The sequence below is a fragment of the Tupaia chinensis genome, unplaced genomic scaffold (genome assembly GCF_000334495.1).
Source record: "Tupaia chinensis unplaced genomic scaffold, TupChi_1.0 Scaffold000051_1, whole genome shotgun sequence".
NCBI classification, from domain to species: domain Eukaryota; kingdom Metazoa; phylum Chordata; class Mammalia; order Scandentia; family Tupaiidae; genus Tupaia; species Tupaia belangeri.
In genome coordinates, this window is record NW_006159509.1 from 107,133 (window position 1) to 120,971 (window position 13,839).

General features: G+C 37.1%; 1 protein-coding gene and 1 long non-coding RNA gene across 7 annotated transcripts in view; one reads left to right on the forward strand and one right to left on the reverse strand.

The window, feature by feature from the left end:
* Window positions 1–13,589, reverse strand: part of LOC102476256 (uncharacterized) — a 16,453-nt gene extending 2,864 nt beyond the window's left edge. The window contains exons 1-3 of the long non-coding RNA XR_333442.1: window positions 13,455–13,589; window positions 5,242–5,287; window positions 4,907–4,982 (exon numbers count right to left, since the gene is read on the reverse strand). This is a non-coding gene — a long non-coding RNA (uncharacterized LOC102476256). The remainder of the gene's footprint in view (window positions 1–4,906; window positions 4,983–5,241; window positions 5,288–13,454) is intronic.
* The window catches only part of CLCN3 (Cl-/H+ antiporter 3), a 106,853-nt gene that overhangs the window by 32,451 nt on the left and 60,563 nt on the right, over window positions 1–13,839 (forward strand). For 2 of the 6 annotated variants that reach the window (XM_006141317.3, XM_006141319.3), the window contains exon 1: window positions 13,685–13,815. The exons of the other annotated variants lie outside the window; for them this stretch is intronic. The gene's annotated coding sequence lies outside the window, so the exon portion shown is untranslated. Of the gene's footprint in view, window positions 1–13,684; window positions 13,816–13,839 lie in introns of those variants that run through there. 6 annotated transcript variants of the gene reach the window in all.

The window sequence follows — 13,839 nt, forward strand, 5'->3', positions numbered from 1 at the left end:
TTCCCTAAGAATGGCAGGGTAGTTCCTGTTCTTGCCTGAGGTAATGCAGGGCTGGTATCCATCATCTTCTCACTGTCCATAGGTAGAGAAAATCCTTCTCTACAGTGTATTTCTCAGTTGGTTTAAGGCAGTTAAAGGTTCTTTCTGTTGCAGGCCCCGGGGGGACATGCAGAGCCCGGAAGGGCCCGCGACGTCCCGCGGTCGGACGCAGCCTTGGCGCCCGCCCGCCTCCTGCCACCGCCGGCTTAGCAGGGCCCCCTTTGCCTCTAAGCTTTGTAGCAACAAGTAATTAAGAGACCCTGTTTAGTTAAGTGATTCACAGTATCTCTAAGAGAAAGACCTAATCAAGAAAGACCTAATCTGTTGCTTAGCAGACACTCGATTACTAATATAAGACAATATGTTTCTTAGTAACATTGTAGAACATTTACTATCTAGTAATAAAGTGAATTTTAGGAAGATGATTAGAGTAAATAGCAATGATTTTCACAGAGCTCTTGTTATAATGTTTATCTATATCTTCCCAATTGAATCAGAAGAATTAATGCCACAGGAAAACCAGTATTATATAGTATGGACATTTATTATTTATGATGATGGGCAGTATTCATAGGTTTATTTTATAGTATCTTGGAATTACAGACTTTTAGGAAGTTATCAATGTATATATTGGGTCATTGGAAAAGTCACGTACAATACAGTGATAATAGTAGCTACTATTAATTTTGAAGGAAGTAGCTACCATAGACTTTAAGAAGTAAAATAGGATTGCTCTGTGGTGTAGTGATAATGCTCAAGAGAAGCTGGGTCTCACATAGTGACCTGCTCAAATCCCTGACCTGTCCCTGAGACAGGCTGTGCTCATGCATGAGAGCACAGGATCCTCCAGGTTCCAAGACTCGGGGCAGGAGTGGATTGTGGCGTGACCAGACCCAGTGGCGGGTACTCCTCTGTCTCTCTCTTTTTCTCACTCTGTCTTACTCTGTCGTGAGTGTGTGTGTATGCTGTGTCATAAATAAAGGAAAAAAATTAAACAAAAGCATTCTCCCAATATCCACAAAATACCTCACTCTGAGTAATATTCCTGGTGATATATCTTTCAAGGTAGTAGTTCCTAGGCTTTTTGTTCTCAAAATCCCTTTCCACTATTACAAAATTATTGGGGGCGAGCTATTGTGGCAGAGTAGTGATGTAGTACTCTATAAGGCTGCAGGCCATGAGGTCAACCATGAGTTCAAATCCTTGGGTTGGCCCGAAATGCACTGGGCATCCAGACTAGAGAAGCCAGAGGACCCACGAAAAAGTGCTTTCTCTCTCTTTTTCTCATGTGTGTGTATGCACTAACAGAAAAAAAAAAAATGTGGGGAGATTGTGACAAGCTTCTTTTTCTCTAAATATAGGTTACAGCTATCAGTGTTTACCATATTAGAAATTAAAACAGAAGAATTTAAAAACTTTTACCAATGAATTTAGGGAGAAAAATTGTGTTGTTTCACATTTTTGTAAGTTGCCTGTAACGTCTTGTTTAATAAAGGACAGCTAGGGCCAGCTGGTGGCATGGTGGATAAGGAAGCTGGATCCCACATGGCCAACTGTGCATTTCGAGTCGCAGACCTAGCTGCTTGAGAAATACACTGTGCGTGTGTGTGTGTGTGTGTGTGTGTGTGTGTGTGTGTGTTTGTGCGTGCACGCCCAGAATCCTGTAGGGAGGGGAAATGGAAGAGAGAAGATTGCAGTGTGACCATTCCCTGGGGAAGGAGGGTACTTTTTAAATTCCTCCCCTCTCTCTGGCCAACACATGCAAAAAGTAAAAACAAACAAACAAATAAATAACAACTAGTTTCTTATATATGCTTCAAACTCTCATGATGTTTGGGTTGGAATACATAAATATGTAAGAAAATTTAGTCTTATACTATTTTAGTCAGAAAAAGAAGAAATAACTTCTCAGATCATTGTGGATATTGTTCGACACTATACCAAAAGGTGACAAATGATAATTTCTTAAGGGTTAATTTCAATGTGGAAGCCATATTAATGAACATTTAGTGCTGTGTTAAGATCCATTGGCCTATTTTATGCTTTGAATAAATCTATTACACATGCATGATTTTATAATATCATGCATTAGTCATTTGGAAAATTGCTAGGGCTGGCATAACAGAGTACCACAGACTGACTAGCTGAAACAGCAGGTTTATTTTCTCACCATTCTGGTTTTGGCAAGATTGATTTCTTCAGAGGCCTATCTCCTTGGCCTGTAGATGGCCATCTCCTCCCAGTATCTGTATCCTAATCACTTCTCCACTTGTCACAAAGAATATTAAAAGGATATATATGTACTCAAGAGTTATAGTTCAGTAAAATAATGATTTTTAAAGTTTGTCTTTCATGAGCAATGGAGACAGACAGTATCCCCAACAGGGTTTTGATGCCGCCCTCAACCTCAGCTAGTCCTCCATTATGGGCATGGAAGTGCCCGGGTGCTCAGGAAGGTCTCGACACCAACTCAGAACCTTCCCAAGTGGGTCAGTCTCATCAAGCTTCATGTTTTACTGCTGCACCACTGTCTGGCCCCCAAAATGAGTATTTACTGTTGTTTCCAGGGCTTTTGGAACTGTATCAGGCTTTCGTTCGTTGCAAGTGTATAGTGGGTGAAAATACAGTGATTTTTAGTATGTGTTGCTTTGATTTGTGCTAGATGTCAGCGATTTTACCCCTGTTGTTTTGCACCATTTTGAATGCCATGGTTAATACAATGGAAAAGACAATGTTGTGATCAGCTGAAAACTGGCCTCTCCACATGCTAATTCCTGGAACTCATAGTTGTGTTACCTTATATCATAAAAGGGACTTTGTGATTTAATTAAGTATCTTAATATGGGGAAATAATCTTGGATTATTTGAGTGGTCTCAGTGTGATTACAGGGGTCCTTAAGAGAAAGAGTTAGGAATAGAGTCAATAGTAGTAGATGTGATAACTGAAGCAAGAGGTTGCAGTGCTGTGAGGAAGAAGCCATGAGCCAGGAAATGAAGATGGCCTCTAAAAGCTAGAAAAGTCCAGGAAACGATTTTTCCCATGGAGTTTGCGAAGGAATACATCCTTGCTGAGAGCCTGTTATTAAACTTCTAATCTCTGAAACTGAGAGAGAATTAATTTGTGTTCGAAGCCACTAAGTTTGTGATACAGTAGTTACAAGAAAGTAATACAGATGTCTTCATATTATAGAGAATGTTTTTAACGTTATAGATCCTCCTGAAAAAGATTTGTGGAGATCTCTAGGGGTCTGTAGACCACACTCAGTTGCAATTTAAGAATTCTTTTTTAAGATAAGCTAGCTGCCAAATGCATACCGGGTCAGTGAATAAGGTGACTGCCATGTTGTATTATAAACTAAGAGTGGAGGGCTTATACAAAAAGGATCAAGTCTGTATATATAAGATCACAGTTCTCTTTAAGTACTACACAGAAAGGGAGACGAATGAGAAGAAAATGCACTAGGATAATGTTTTTTCTCTCGGTGTTGGAATTTGGGTACTTTTTATTTCTTTATACTTTTCGATATTTTCCAAATAGTTAAACATTTGGTTGAGAATTTACGACTAAACCTAAGCTTCCAGGACATCATAAGATATATTTGTTAATGTAGAAGGATAGAACATATTTTCAATTTTATTTTTTTCCTTTTTTATTTTTAAATTTTGATAGAGGGCACATGTGCTTGTTGAGAGAGAGACATGGGGGAGGTGGGAGGCGATGTGAGAAAGCATCCCCTGTGGGGGATGGTCACGCCACAACCATTTTCCTCCATTTCTCCTTTCGAGATTATGGACACTCACACACATGTACCTGGCATGTTTTTCAAGCCACTCTGTTCAAGATTCTTAATAGTGCAGTTGGCCACGTGAGATCCAGCCACCTCAACTACCATGACACCAGCTGGCCCCATTAATAGTTTTTCAGCTTGATATAAAACTTATAAATATTTAATCACATGGTGAATGGGCTGTCTTTTGAACTGTTGCCTTGAGCCTTATAAATGTTAGATTTCATCAGTTATTGCTTGTACTTTGCTTTTCAGGTTAGCCCTCAGTCCCTCTAGAAAACTTTACCTTCTCAAGTTAAGGGCCCCTCCTATGTAGTAAACTGTATTGCTTCTATTATTACGTTTGATTTCTTGACTTTGTCTTGTTTATATACTTCCCGGTTCCTAGATTAAATTACACATTTTTTCACTAAATTTATCTTAGTAATTCTTGTTCACTTGTACATATTAATTCCTGTTGACTTGTACATTTATTTCCATGTATACATTATTGTCTTTAAAACTAGTTTATCTCTTGGGGCCAGCAGGTGGCGTGGTGATTAAGATACAGGATTTCCAGGTGGCTGACTATGTAGTTTGGATCACAGAGCTGGCAGCTTGAAAATCATGCCAGGTGCATATGTGTTTGTGCCCCAGATCCCAGGAGGAACGTGGAGGAAAAGGGATTGTGACATGGTCTTCCTCTGGGGGGTGATTTTTCACTTTCCCCTGTCTCTCTCCAGCGATCATTAGTACCCTATGGCAAAAAACAGTCGCTGGTTTAACTCTTGATGAACAATCGTATATTTTGTTATTTCCAAACTTTGTTGGGAGTGATATTAGTATATCATGGGCAGCCATGTTTATTCACTTCTCACTATATCAAGTACATTAGCATGCATATACAGTAGGAGCTCATTAAGAGTTTGCTATTTAAAATATTCATATATTTAACATACTGAACTAAACATGACTTTCTCTTAGTTTTTAGAGTTTCTTGTTTTTATTTGTTAAACTATTCTAGATAAAATTTTGGTTTATCTAGACACCTGTAAAGCCAGTAAGCTATTCAGTAGTATAGCAGGAACAATGTGACTTACCTATAGCAGTACAGCTGTATTGCATGGGAGCACACCAATGTGGTATTGACATCAAGGATGGGAAGCCAGGAGAATACTACAGAAGATAATATGATAATGTTAATATTTAGCTGGCCAGTGTGGTGGTGCAGTGGTAGCATGGCTCAAGCAATGTCAGATGGGAGGTCTCAGATTTCAGTTCCCCAGTTGCACTGAACAGATAGAGTTCATTGTTTATGTCCATGGCTGACTAGGGAGGCTGTGGGGGCCTTCCAGGAAGACCCTGTTGGGATGCTTGTGTATATTTTCTCTTTCATGAAATAAATAAATAAATTTGAAAAAAATATATAATCTACCTGAGATTAGTGAGTGTCATCACTTACTGTTTCTCAGTTCTCTTACCTGAAAAATGAAGAGAAAAATAATCTGTTTACTTACCTACTTCATTGTAATTAAAAAAAAAAAAAGACTATAGTAGAAGAAATGGTGGAAGTGTTGCTGTTTATACGTGGAAGTCCTTTGTGGCAATTTTGGCTTGGGTGCCAAAAGTTTAGACTTAGGTACATGTTATTCAGCTATCAAACAAATTACCTCATGACATTCAGATGGATTATCCTGGGTTCATAAAAATCCTACGTAGTTGACTTTACTATTTGGTAGTAACTTGGATTGCTTTGGAGACATGGCTAATGGACCGGGTCGGGGAAAACACAAGATGAGCCCAGAGGGGGGTTTCTTAAAATGTCAGAAGGAAGGCAGTACATAAACAACAAAATGATGGGGGCATGTCAAAGGAACATAGAGGCTTACCTGGACAGGCTCTTAATGGAATAATTTAAACAACAAAATCAACACTGTGATATGGATTATAACCTAATTATAAAGTAAGCCCATATATCTGTTATAAATGTTATAAACTGTTCAAAATAATTGAACAAAATGGGACAAAAGGGATAAGTCTTATAGAAGAATTCCAAATCTCGCAAAGGAAAAAGAAAAATATGTTGTTTTGATACTTTTTCCTAAGAGTGGTAGGATACCACTGAGAGTTTTAAAGTAAGAGAGTGATACGAGTTTTGTAATTTTAAAAGCTCATTGAGCTGCTGTGTGGGCAAATGGATTGGAAGGTGGCAAGAGAAGTTGATGTAGTAGTTCAGAAGAGAAATGTGCAAGCAATGTTTTGAAAATTAATGCTAGAATTGTGGCTAAAGATTAACAGTCTAAATGCTGCTAAGATAGTGTCGGTTGCTTTCTATGAGTATGAATAGTGAAATTCTGGTACTAATTACAATTAGAAAACATTAATAATCTAAGAATAGTTTTTAGTAAACATTAGTATCCTCATCTGTGGACTTAGAAGCAAGAAGAAATTTCTAATGGTATAAAGTTGTGGTTTAGGTCAGATATCCAAGAAAAGTTTTCTGAACTAGAATATGACTTGGCCTCCAGAGTTTCAAAGGTTATGTTTGTGCATGTTGTCTTCAGTAGACGACAGGTGATTTCAGTTTTATAGTACCTGGCATCCACCAGTAACATGGGTAGTGTTGTTTTAATGAGTAGACATTTGGCAACATGTCAAAATTTAAAGTTGAGTTTTGCAGCATGAACCTTTAAGCCTTTTAGAAAGCATAAAATGGTTACATTGTGATTCTTCGGTAAATGATCTTTTTTTAGAAATTGTTAAAGTGAAGTCAACAATGCTTCTACTACCATTTAATAGCTGGCTGTTGGAAAAAGGTCAACACTTTCAAATGGTCTACTCAGAATTATTTTTAGAAATAAATAAATAAATCTAAAGTTCACCTGATACTTATTCAAAGCAGGGTCATGCTCTTAATACATGTGACACCCTGCACATTCTATTGCCAACTACCCTGTAAACATTTTCTGCACCTGAGTCTCCAGTTAGAGCAAGGCTATTAACCTATACCTGCTTAATGTATGTGGAAGTAGGGGACTGTCCAAATTTCTGTTTTTATATAAAATAAGGTAGCTGCACTTAGCTAACCCATAGTAAATCTGTGAAATATTATAATTTAGGATGTTCCTAATGACCTAGGGAAAAGAACTTGTTATTAATAAACTAGAGCTTGATAAAATTAGCCTAAAATACCAGTGGGAGGCCAACCAGGTAACAGATGGGTATCATCAGAAAGACTAGGGAGGAGAGAACAGGTGGCAGGGAGGTTAAGACACTAGATCCTACATGGCTGACTATGTGGTTCAAGTACTGGACACGATGGCTTAAAAATCACACTGGGTACATGTTTGTGCCCACCTAAAATCCTGAGAGGAGACTAGAAGAGAAGACTGTGGCATGATCAATCCCTTGGGGGCATGATTTCTCACTTTCCCTCTCTCTCTCCTTCTCTCTGGCAAGCTCACACACCCTATAGTACAACTAAAATAAGAAAGAAATAAAGCAAGGTAATTGGAAAAAAGCTTAATTTTACCAAATGGGTGATTTGTACCTCACGTACCATCTATAGTTATTATCAATACTCTGCAAAAATAAAAACAAGTGAATTTTTTTCTTCAAAGAAAAGTTTATTAAAATTGTCAATGAATTTTTTTGTACATGTGCTCTTGTTTCAACCTCTCTTACTCTAAAGTCATGATATACTTAATTAATTTTTTTTTTGAGAGATTTTCACTGTAGGGCGCGTGTGCTCGCCAGACAGACAGAGAGACATAGAGACAGAAAGCGAGAAATCACCCCCCAGGGGGGATGGTCACGCTGCAATCCCTTCTCCTCCATTCTCCTCTCGGGATCTTGGGCACGCACGCACACCTGCCTGTCGTGAGTTTTAAGCCCCCGGGTCCGGGACACGAACCGCGGTCGACTACGTGGGAGTCCAGCGACATAGCCATTACGCTAACTGCTGGTTCCCTTAATTAATTTTTTTTTTGTGCATGTAGAATATTATCTATGAACTGTCCTTGGGAGAACTTAGAAAATATTTTCTAAAGTATTTTATTTAGCTTTATTTGTTTATTTAATTTGATCAGAGGTGGACAGAGCAAGAGAGAGGAAACTGAGAAAGCAAGCCACCAGGTCCGAGACTCAAACTGTGGTTAGCCATGTGGATGTCCAGCGCTTCTAATGACCATGCCACCTGTTGTCTCTGACAACTTAGAAAATGCTAATAGTTAAGTCATATTTTGTGTAATGGCTCTTTCGTGTATATATATGTTTAAATGTGTATATATATATTTTTTAATAATTATTTATTTTATTTATTCATTCATTTATTATTTTATTTGACCAGAGAGGGACAGAGAGAGAGAAAGATTGAGAAAGCAAGCTGCCAGGTCCGGGACTCAAACCGTGGTCAGCCATGTGGGAGTGTCCAGCACCTTAACCACCACGCCACCTGCTGGTCCCGTGGTGTTTTAAATATATTTAAAACTATATGTTTCTCTTTAGATACTGTTTCTTTCTATGCTATAAGCCTTTATTATTATTATTACTAAATAAAAATATTTTAGCACTTCCATAACAGCTACTTTGGCATGTATGTTATTTAGAAGTGTAGTTCATAATTTCCAAACATAAGAGAAATTTTCCATTGTGTGTGTGTATGTGTATTTAAAAGCACAGCTTTTTTCAAGAATTATTTTATTTAACTTTATTTATTTGTTTATATATTTTTAATTTGACCAGAGAGGGTCAGAGTGAGAGTGAAAGAAAGAGAGAGAGAGAGGAAGAGAGAGAGAGAAAGTGAGAAAGCAAGCTACCAGGTTCGGGACTTGAACCTTGGTCAGCCATGTGGGAGTCCAGTGCCCTTAACCACCACATCACCTGCTGGCCCCTCCTGTTATAATGTTAATAAGATTTATAAATTATTGCATTGTGGTCAGCTAATTTATACATTATGTAATTTCAGTTGTTTTTTGTTTTTTGTTTTATTGTTTGCAACTTGCATTGTGGCCCAGTAACAAACCAAGCACTCCAAGTATGCTATGTTAAGAGTATATGATGTAAAGCTTTTTGTTTCAGTGTTCTCTATGTGTTCATTTGTTCAGAATAACAAACTTTGTTACTCTGTTGAAATCATGTTTTCTTACTGTTTTTTCATTATTTTCCTGTAAGTATTTGATAGGGAGATGTTGAATCTTTTTCCTAGTAATTGTAGATTTACCTACTGCTACTTATCATTCTGCCAATTTTTGCTTTATATAATAAATTGAGTAGTCAGAAAAGCCATGTTGCATTTTTTCTGTTTTTCTATGCAAAAGGGAGTCATGACTTCTCCGACAACCCAGTGCTTTGGCCTCATGCTATTAGGTTATAACTTTCTGGTGAATAGAGCCACTTTTATTTTTTAATGTCTCTATTTCTAATTATATCTTTTTACCTTGAATTCTAATTTGATACTGACTTTGGATTTGGTTTGCCTTTTATTTATTTATTTATTTTTTTAGGTTTTTGTCCTGGGGCATTTGTGTTCACTGGAGAGAGACAATGAGAGAGAAAGTGAGAAATCACCTACTAGTGGGTATGGCCACACTGCAGTACCTTTTCCTATATTCTCCTGGGATTTGGGGCACAGAAGCATATTGATCTGGTGGGATTTTCAAGCTCCCAGGTCCAGGACTCGAACCCTGGTCGGCCTGTGGGAGTCCAGCATCTTAACCACTATGCCACTTGCTGGCCCCCATATTATACTTTAAAACCTTTTTTACTTTCAGCCTTTTTGCATCCATGATTTTTAGTAGACCCACTTGTAATAATATAGTTAGACTCTTTAAGAAGCCCACTAGATAGGTGTTTGTCTTTCAGTTGAAGCATTTTGTCTTTCAATTGAAGCATTTAGTCTATTTATGCTTACTGTAAATAGTGGTATAGTTGAGCTTAAATGTTTCTACAAGTTAGAACTTTTTAAAAATAATTATTTATTATTATTTTAAGTTTGCTATCATGCATGCGTGCTCACCAGAGACAGACAGAGAGAGGAGAAAGATGAGAAAGCAAGATTCCATGTTCAGACTTGAACTGCAGGTGGCCATCATGACACCCAGCCCCTAAAAAGTAGAACTCTGAAAAATCTTCTTTTAAGCTGGTCCTTGTACCAGCTTGTTTAGTCCACATACATGAGGATATTTGACAAATTCATTGAAAAGAAATTAGGTATAAAAATATTGTCTGCTTTTGGTTCTGATTTTTAAAAAAAGTGGTCATTGTGTGATGATTCTGAAATAAAACTCTTCATCTTTTAAATTTTGTGCTATGTTATTTGGGTAACCCAATAGCCATGGTGAGAACTGTAAACTGTAAAGAAATGTTACTACGGTATGTCATCTGTACATGAAAGTACCTCCCTACTTTCACATCCCAGAGAGGTCATTTATTCAGAATCCTCCATCAAGTTGAGATTAGAAAGTAAAAATATTTTCCCCTTCTGAATTTTTAATTCTTTGTGCTGATACCACTGCAGTATTTTTGATTCTGCAGGGTTTCCATCTTGAGCATTTGCCCTGAGCTCTACGTAGTAATTCTTGGGGTTGTCTTCTCTCTTTCCACTTAAGCCTCACCCTAAATTATATTTATAAACCTCATAACACCTAATCTGTGTCCAAGTCCTCTTTGCCACACCTCCCAGTCTACATTGTCCTCTTTTAGTGTGACTGGAAGACATTTAAGTGAGTAATGGTGTGGCCGGCAGGTGGCATGGTGGTTAAGGACACTGGACTTCCACATGGCTGACCGTGGTTCAAGTCCCGGACCTGGTGGCTTGCCTTCTCTCTCTGGTCAAATTAAAAAAAAAAAAAAAAGAAAAAAAAATAATAAATAAAGTTAAATAAAATAATGCCTTAAAAAATATAATGGTTCTTTCACCACAAGAGAAAATGACAGTGATGCTCCCAAGAGATTTGTTTACTTCTGATATAGGGCAAAGGAATTTGCCCTGTGAGGTTCAGTGGAAATCAATGAAATTAGACAGGTTAATAAAGAAAAGGTATACACATTAATTTTAAGTTATATATATACACATAAACCATTGAAAGTATGACTCTAGAAAAGGCCAAATGACTGAAGATTTTATAACATATAGGACAGAAGTTAGGAGTTAACTAAGAAAGGGGGAGGGGGAGGAAATGAAAAGAATCTTGTTTTTCTGGACCAGGAATTGTACCCTAATCTCCTTCCTGTTCCAAGAAAGTTAAGGGGTAGCATCAGGAAAGCCTGCGTGCATCTGCTGCTTACTCTGCTAATGTAGATAGATGTAAATTTCTCTTACAATTTTTTTAAAGTTAATTCTTGTGTCTGCAGACTCAGTGAATAATTATCTCAAAATAGGCCAAGTGATTATATTTTGGGGTGGCATATTTAGGCTTCCCTCATTGGAACTCTTAAAATTCTCAGATTTATTATTACAAAAGTAATATATTTACTTAAAATCAATATGAAAGTAGGGCAATCCTTGGCATAATGGTTATGGAAGCTGGATCCCACATGGCCTATAGTGGTTTAAATCTCAGCGCTGGTAGCATGAGACCATGCCAGGTACATGTGTGTGCCTACCCAAATCCCAACAGGATGGAGAAATGGAGGAGAATGGGTTGCCATGTGACCATGTCCCAATGTGGGGACTTTCTCCTGCTCCCTCTTCCTCTCCCTCTTTCTCACTCCCTCTCTAGTGAGTGCACATACCCTCTGGCAATTAAAAAAAACTGAAACATTAAAAAAAGTGAACCTATATAAACATTGAATGCACCTCCCTCCTCCCCACTTCTTTATTCCTCAAGTGATAACCATTATGAAACATTTGGTATGTCTCATTTTAAACTTAATTCCATACAGATACAATTTCATGTCTGTTATATATACATACAATTTTCAGTCTTTGAAAAGAATTCAGATATAATTACAAAGCTTTTACTTAAGCTACGTTGTCGCTATATTTTACAGGGTGGATATTCCTCCTCCCCGAATTTGTGCTGTCATTTACAGCATTGTAGATCAGGAACATCAGGTTAAGAGAGTGCCAGAAAGTATCAGGAAAATGTGTAGATACATTTTCATTTTATGTAAAGGCATGTAAAAACAAACTAAATTATTTATACATGCCATATAATATGTATTTTTAGACAAGTCTTAATGGTAGTAGAACATACCAAAGAATCACAAGTGGCCAAACTAATACTGAGCTAGTTTAGTAAAGTTAGTTCTTTGATAAAGCCTTCTTTAAAAATTTTTTCTAAGCAAATCTGAAAAATAGAGAAAGCAAAACAAAAACAATCAGGATTAAGTAGAATATTCCTGTGGCCGTAATTGGAATCTTTACTCCTTAACTGTAAACTTGACTCCCAGATTCCAGGTAAATCTTTGTAAGATGCGCTGGACTCCCACATGGCCGACCATGGTTCGAGTCCTAGACCTGGTGGCTTGCTTTCTCACTTTCTTCTTCTCTCTCTCTCTGGTCAAATAAATAAAGTTAAATAAAACATTTTTTTTTTTAAAAAAAAGATGCTCTGCTTATCTTGGATTCAAATTTTTTAAAATACAGAAAATGGCATAATCCTAAACAATTTTAAAAATCCAAAAAACTTAATTGTGCTAGACAAATTAAATAGAATTGCTCTTCTTTTTCCTTCCCTCACCTTCAGTTTTCATGTAAGCACATACAGTTGGAGTGGACCTTAGAAGATGTCTCATTTGATATTTAGGAAAACAGATTTTATGGAACTCCTGAGTTCTGTGCAGATGCTTCCAGTGAACAGCACCTATGTATTCAGTGGCATTGCAGACATAGGTATTTCAGGAGAAAGCTCCTCACCGAGAGGAGTCACCTCAGAGGTAGCTGTAAAAATTTTAACTCTGATCTTAAATGAATGTCTGGTTTTTGTTGTTGTTATTTGGAATGGCAGTTTCAAACAAACATTTGCTTTATTTCTGAAATTTAAAAAAATTGTAGCAAAGAGAAAATTGGAATATCTTACTTTGAGATAAATAGACATACTAAAAGCCTTAAAAAAAGATCTTTGTAAAGTAGGAATATAGGAAAGATAGGAAAATCTCCTGTTTAGCAAATCTTTGTTTGCATAGTTTCCACAAAATAATAGTTAAGTTCTTAGTATGTTAAGTTTTTTTTTTTTTTTTTTCTCCTCTAAAGCTAAAATATACCTTTGGCTAATTTCTTGAAAGAAGGAAACCGCAGGCTCCTGAGGGGGTAGTAATAAATGAGATTATACATCCTTCAACCCTTTAGTTATTCGGGTTTTTTAATTCCCAGTAGAAGGCTGCTGTACATTTTAGACAATTAAGAATAGACTTAAACCCAAGTCTCTTGAGAAACCTTTGGTATGTTGTAGTTTTTTAAAATTTTTTATTTTATTGTTATGGCTCCCATGACATTCCTGTGTGTAATTAGCACAGTTATAAAAGTATATACCTTATTACAGTAATGCTCCCATTTTTCTACATTAGAAATAAAAAGGGACAAAAAAAAAGAAATGAAAGGGGGTATTGTCTACATCTAGCATTTCCTTTTCTCATCTCTATTAAATACTTTGTTTCTTATTTTTATCTTAAAATCAAGAAGAAATAATGTTTCTATTGTCTTACTAAATAGTCTCCACTGAAGCTATAGAAGCTGTGCTGTGAGTGCTTTAAAATTCTCAAACCAGTTCTGTCTGTTATACTTGGAGCTTAGTCATCATCAGTCGTAGCAGGACCTGATTAAGAAGGCTGTTCCGCCTCTAAGCCTTGCTAGATTGTAGCCACTAGCAACCAGGCTGCAATAATTTCCCTTTGATGACATCATCCACTGTGGAAGAACCCAGTTGCTTCAGTGAGTCGAACTACAGTTCTAACCCTCATCAAATATGGCATCTCCCTTGCCTGCTGCAGCAGGGGTGGAAGAAATGCCACTGTCCTTTTAAACTAGCAAGCTTTGCTTTTTCTTTTTCTTCTTCTTTTTTAAAATTCTAATCATGGATTCATCTTCCGA